A 7,474-nucleotide genomic window follows, 5' to 3' on the forward strand; every position below is an offset into this window, starting at 1 on the left:
GTAGCGTATTGGTCTCGACGCGGTGTTGATGCAAGGTAGGGTGATTGCCTACACGTCTAGACAACTGAAGGTGTATGAGAAGAACTATCCTATCCACGACCTTGAGTTAACATCTATTGTTCATACCTTGAAGATTTGGCAGCACTATTTGTACGGTGTCCCTTGTGAGGTCTATACCGACAACCAGAGTCTACAACATCTGTTCAAATAGAAGGATCTTAACTTGTAGCAGTGGAGGTGGTTAGAGTTTCTAAAGGACTATGATATCACCATTCTATATCATCTCGGGAAGGCCAATGTGGTGGCCGATGAGTTGAGTCGTAAGGAGGAGAGCTTGGGCAGTTTAACATATCTACCGGTAGTAGAAAGGTCATTAGTAATGGATGTTCAGGCCTTGGCCAACCAGTTTGTTAGATTGGATATTTCGGAGCCGAGTCGAGTTTTGGCTTGTGTGGTTTCTCGGTCTTCTCTTTATGATCGTTTCAGAGAGCGTCGGTATGACGACCCCCATCTGCTTGTCCTTAAGGACATAGTCCAGCACGGCGATGCCAAGGAGGTCAATATTGGGGATGACGGTGTGTTGCAGATGCATGGCAGGCTATGTGTGCCCATTGTAGATGGTTTGCATGAGCAGATTCTTCAGGAGGCTCATAGTTCGTGGTACTCCATTCATCCGGGTGCTGCCAAGATGTATTATGACTTGAGGCAGCACAATTGGTGGAGGAGGATGAAGAAGGACATAGTGGAATATGTAGCTCAGTGTCTAAATTGTCAGCATGTGAAGTATGAGCATCATCGGCCAGGTGGATTGCTTCAGAGGCTAGAGATTCAAGAGTGGAAATGGGAGCGGGTTACTATAGATTTTATTATTGGGCTCCCACGGACTCAGAAAAAGTTCGATGCAGTATGGGTGATTGTGGATAGGTTGACAAGTCAGCTCATTTCATTCCAGTGGTGACTACTTATTCTTTAGAGCAGCTGGCTCAGGTTTATATTCGCGAGATTATCAGACTTCATGGCGTGCCGGTATCCATCATCTTTGACCGGGGTACACTATTTACATCGCGGTTTTGGAGGGTCGTACATCATGAGTTACGCACACGGGTTGAGTTGAGTATGACATATCACCCTTAGACGGACGGACATTTTGAACGCACTATTCAAATATTGGAGGATATACTTCGTGCGTGTGTGATGGAGTTTGGGGGTTCTTGGGAACAGTTCTTGCCGCTCACGACGTTTGCCTACATCAAAAGTTACCAGTCGTGCATTCAGTTGGCTCTGTATGAGGCTTTGTATGGGAGGCGGTGTCGGTCTCCGATGGGTTGGTTTGAGCTGGGCGAGGCTAGGCTATTGGGTATAGACTTAGCTCAGGATGCTTTGGAAAAGGTTAAATTGATTGAAGATCGGCTTCGCACAGCCCAATCTAGACAAAAAAGTTATACGGATCGGAAGATTTGCGATGTTGCATTCATGGTTGGGGAGCGGGTCTTGCTCCGGGTTTCGCCCATGAAGGGTGTTATGAGGTTCGGGAAGAAGGGCAAGCTGAGCTCTAGGTATATCAGACCTTTTGAGATTCTTGAGAGGGTTGGAGAGGTGGCCTACAAGCTTGCACTACCACCTAGTTTAGCTACAATTCATCCATTATTCCTTGTTTCTATACTTCAGAAGTATCAAAGAGATATGTCTCATGTGTTAGACTTCAGTTTTAGACTTCAGTTCAATCCATTTGGACAAGGATTTGTCTTACGTTGAGGAGTCGGTGGCCATTATGGACAAGCAGGTTTGAAAGTTGAGGTCATAGACCATTGTTTCAGTGAAGGTTCAATGGAGGGGTCAGCCAGTCGAGGAGACAACTTAGGATACCGAGCATGATATGCGTAGCCATTATCCTTATCTTTTTACCATTTCAAGTACATATCTATACTCGTTCGAGGACGAACGTTTGTTTTAAGAGGGGGAGGATGTAATAACCTGGCCGGTCATTTTGAGTGTTTTAGCTTTGATCCCCTATTTATTGCCTCCTCTATGTTATATTGTGGTTATGTAACTTGCCAGGGTGTTCGATTTTGGTTTCGGGTGAGTTTCAGAGTGAAATGGGACACATAGTTTCTAAGTTGGAGGTTTAAGTTGTAAGAGTTGACTGTAATTTAACTTTTGTGTAGACAACTCCGGAACAGAGTTTTGATGGTTCCCATAGCTCCGTATGGTATTTTGGACTTAGTAGCATATATGGATGTTGGCTTGGAGGTCCGTAGGTCGTTTCAGCGTGAATTGGCGAAAGTTGGAAAGTTAAAGGTTTGGAAGATTTTGGAAGTATTTTCGGGTGTTGACATTGTTGATATCGGGGTCGGATCCTGATTCCGAAAGTTAGAACAGGTCCATAATGTCATTTATGACGTGTGTGCAAAATTTGAAGTCAATCGGGGTTGTTTTGGTATGAATCGACATTGGTTTTGCAATTCAGAAGTTCATAGTCCATAGGCTTGAATTTGGGTTACGATTTGTAGAATCAATGTTGTTTGATGTAATTTTTGGCAACGAGTAGGTCCGTTATGTGTTTTGGAACTTGTTGATATATTCGGACGGGGTCTTGGGGTCCCCGTGTGTGAAACGGATTGAAACAGGATCAAAATTGGACTTGTGCAATTGCTGAAGTTTCCAGCATCTGGTGTCATCGCACCTGCGGAAGGACTGGCCACAGGTGCAGACTCGCAAAGGCGAGAAGTTGATCGCAAAAGTGGAGCTGGCCTAGCCTAGCTGGGACCACAGGTGCGGTATATTTTTTGCAGAAGCGTAAGGGGCGTCGCATGAGCGGAGTGGTGTGAGCAGGCAAAGGACCGCATGTGCGGTCGGAACTCCGTAGAAGCGGGCTCGCAGGTGCGAGCCATGGTCCGCAGAAGCAGAATTTCTGGACTTAAGTGGAATCCGCACCTGCGATGGTTTTTTCGCAGGTGCGGCATCGCAGGTGCGACCCCAGACTCGTAGAAGCGAATTTGCTGGGCAAAAAATGGGAAATTTCAAGGGTTTGATTCATAATCCATTTTTGGACTTAGAGAGCTTGGTGTGAGACAATATTTCAGGTGATTTTCAAGGAAAACACTAGGGGTAAGAATTCCTAACTCGATTTTGGTTAAATTACACGAACCTATTGTTGTTTTCATCATTAAATTAGTATTTTGGAGTTGGAAATTTGGGAAAAGGTTGTGAAACTTCTTAGGCTAAAATGTGGGGATTTGAAAGACGATTTAGAGGTCGTACTTGAGTAATTCTTGTATGGTTAGACTCGTTATCGAATGAGTTTTCGTATTTTGTAATTTTGGTCGGGTTCTGAGATGCGGGCCCGGGTTGACATTTTGAGTTGACTTTTTAATTCTTCGCAAAGATCATAATCTTATTGCTCGAATTAGTTTCCTATAGTTATATTCATAGTATGAAGTTGTTTTGGCTAGATTCGAGCTGTTTGGTTTTGGATAATCGAGAAAAAGGTCTACTAGTGGATTTGTGTTGGTTGTGATAATTGTGATATACGAAAGCCGTGTAAACAAGGTTACGAGAGTGTACATGGGCTAAATGTGAAAAGTTCCGGTTTTAGCTATATAGATTCCTTTCATGCCATAATCGAGTTACCTTAACATGTTATAGTCATCATTTCTAGTCTATTTTCACATGTCTACTTGTCTTATTCTCTTACATACTGATTGCCTTACATGTTTAATTGAAGTTCTTATTTATTTTATTCCGTATTAATTATTTAATCATTGAACTCTTTACTTTAATTTGCTAATCGTGGAATATCTTGTTGTTGAAATTGGTATTGAGATATAAAGGCCGTGATTCATATTGAGGCAAAGTGTTAAGTTTTGAAATACCATTCTGTTGAGTTGTTCATTCCGGTTGTTATTGTTGAGACTCTTATGTACATTGTGATTGAGCCATGGGCTTTTTACTGTAAAAATATTGTTATTGTTTGGTTTCTCTGGCAAGTTGTGATAATTGTCACTTGAGGCGCGATTTGTGATACGTTGTGATATTGTACGCATGCGGTGGGTATAATATTTTGGGGTTGAAATGTATGCGGTGAGATAAAGTGGGCTTGATACGTGTGGCTAGTAGGGGAACTACTAGAAGTCATGCGATGTGATAAGGTGGGCTAAATCCTGGGATGCTATTTCGGGAAAATGATTTTCAAAACTAAATATAAAGGCTCCCGTGGTGATATAAGAAAAGATTGTAATTTATTTTTGTGATTTGAGACTACGAGGCGGTACCTCGGTAGTGACTCTTGTTGGCTTTTCTCCATTTTTGCACTTGTCTTTGTTGTTGTTTCCTTAGCATATTATTAATTGTCTTTCTCCGTGTTGCACTATTTGCTTTAGTTACGTGTAGCTAACCTTGACATGCTATTTGTTGTTTCAATTTCATTACTATCATTATTACATTGCCTTACATTTGTTCAGCCTTTTATTTATTTCAATAGGGCCTTGATCTGACCTCGTCACTACTTTACCCGAGGTTAGGCTTGGCACTTACTGAGTACCGTTGTGGTGTACTCATTCTACGCTTCTGTATTTTTCTTGTGCAGACCCAGATACCTCCTACCAATCCAGGCATCAGTGATTTGAGTCCGACCGTGAAGACTTCAAGGTATACCTGCCGGCGTTCGCAGGCCTCGGAGTCCCCTTCTATCTTTATTTCCTTATTTCATTTCCTTTTAACAGACATTGATGTATAAGATTATTCAGTACTATTACTTAGAGCTTGTGACTTATATTTTGCTGGGTTTTGGGAGTTGTACATGTTGAGTTGTAAATTTTATTTTATATAGTTGTTGAAGTTTTGAGACTTTAAATTATTGCTTCAGTCACTTCTGCATGAATGTTAGGCTTACCTAGTCTCAGAGACCAGGTGCCATTACGACATCCTACAGAGGGAAATTGGGGTCGTGACAAATATATGCTCAAAAGTTTATAATTTAACTATTAGAGTAATTTTCCAACCAATTTGATAGATTCCTAAAATTTACCCTGGGTCAACATGCCCAGATTCCAGAAATTTTTATAAATAAATATTACTCATAATCTCATGAACACAAATATATAATTGTTACTCAATTTTATAATCATTTTCGTATTCTAATCTCATTTTTACCAAAGCCTAGGTTTTTCAATAAAATCCCAAAATTTTTATAATTTCTATGTTAAAATCTACCCATAATCTATATATTAAACTTACGTTGCGTAGAAAATACTTACATCAAGATGCTAGGTGAAAGTCCCTCTCTAAAAAGCTCCAAAATTGGCCAAGAGATGTGTGAAATGAAGGAAATGGCCCAACTCCCATTTTTAAATTAAAACACTGCCCCGATATCCCTTCTTCGCGATCGCGAAGGCAAAAATTGCAAGGCCCAGAACTGTTCTACGCGAACGCGAGGGAGTCTCGCGATCGCGAAGGCTTGCCCAGCATGTGCTTCGCAAACGCGGTCCACCATTCACGTACGCGAAGGGTAATAGCAGCTGACACGCCCCCAGGCCCCGTGCTTCTACGCGGGACATGCTTCGCAAACGCGAAGACCTTAGGTCCCAAACCTTTGCTAACACAACCATATGATGGCAAACGTGAAGAACAAATCAACCCCTGCCCCTAATACTTCATCACGAACGCGATGGTCCCTCCACGTTCGCGAAGAAGGAAACCAGCATCAGAAATTTCTACAATTTAGACTTAACTCTGTGTGGTCCGAAATACACACAAGCTACTCGGGACCCCGTCCAACTGCCCAATAAGTTCATAAACATAATACGGGCCTGCTGGAGGTCTCAGAATACATAAAACAACATCGAAACTAAGAATCGCACCCTAAAACCAAATTAACCAACTTATGAACTCCAAACCTTTTCAATTAGCTCCGAATGCGACGAATCATACTTAGACAACTCGAAATGACGTCAAATTTTGCATAAAAGTAATAAATCGCCATACTAACCAATTCATAGGCTCGAAATCTCAAACAAAAATCGATAACACCAAAGTCTACTTTAAACCAAATTTAATAAACTCTAAAACCTTTAAGGCGCGAACTTTCAACATTAAACGCCATAACGCTCCTGAATCGCTCGAAGCTTGATCCGAATACATGCCCAAGTCCAAAATCATTATAGGAAGCTATCAGAACCATAAAACCCCGATTTCAAGGTCGTTTACTCAAAATATTGACTTAAGTCAAACTTGGCCATCTTAGGCCACTATTAAGGAACTAAGTGTTGCGATTTCAACCCGAACCCTTCCAAAACTAAACCAACCATCCCCGTAAGTCATAAAATAGTAAAATCACATACGAAAAGTCTTAAATAGGAGAACGAGGATCTAGAAAGTAAAATAACTGGTTGGGTCATTACAGGGTTGAACCTCAAAAAGTTTATAAGAGTGTTACGGTAAACATTTAAGTAAGCAACTTTATATACTTAGATTAACTTTCAAATAATAATGGTGTGTCAAATCTATTAATTGAACTAGGATGCTTTTATGAAGTAAACTAACAAACACTTAATAAGCAATATATTCGAGAAGTTGCAACAAATGGAGAAAAGCCTAGAGTTGTAGTCCTACCCTAGGTGTAAACCTAATGGGTAAAGTCAATTATGCTTGCTTGATAGATCGGGGTTTGTTATGACTCACAAAACTCAAGTACTTACTCAATACCTCCCGATTAAAAAGATTATGCCCAATTTAGCTTTCTCAAAACTAAATGGGTAGCTATAACTATAATTGATTATGAGCTCAAGTTGGATTATCACTATCTCTAGTCCAAATCCGTTAATTAAACTAATCAATTCCTCAACTAGTTTAATTCCTTGTTAGCCAAGTTTTCCTAGACTTAGTTCCTCTTTCTCAAGCAAGAACAAAATGTATGAACAATGTTTGCAACTATCAATTCTAATTTTAAAGCATAAATAATGCTAAATAACACTTAACCAAATCAGTAACAAGCATAATATTAATGACCCATAAGATTTACATACTAGGGTTGGATTATAACCCTAGATAAAAATTTAGCTACTTATACTACAAGTCATGGAAAGAGAGAATAAGATAAAATCAAAAATAAAAGAAAGAGTGGAAGATCTTCTCCAATTGTATCTTATATTTGCTCAAAATAGCTAAAGGTAACTAACTCTAAGTTGCTACAGTGAAAAGATGCCCTAAAAAGCTATAAAGTTCTATTTATAGGGCTCCCGAAGTCTTTGACAAAAATGCCATTCGGAGGGTTTGCAGCCGCCAAATGGATTCTGCGGTCCTCACTTTGCTGGATTGACATTTCCTGTGCTTTTAGTGGATGAAGTTTTGCAGTTGCACTTCAAGCATTGCGGGCGCACATCAACTTTTACGGCCGCACTTTTAATTTCGTGGACCATATTTGAGGAGGTTTCAGAATCGACCAACTGCTCATTCTCTGATCTTTCAAGTTTGTCAG

This window comes from Nicotiana tomentosiformis, chromosome 9 (assembly GCF_000390325.3).
Source record: "Nicotiana tomentosiformis chromosome 9, ASM39032v3, whole genome shotgun sequence".
In the NCBI taxonomy this organism is placed as follows: Eukaryota; Viridiplantae; Streptophyta; class Magnoliopsida; order Solanales; family Solanaceae; genus Nicotiana; species Nicotiana tomentosiformis.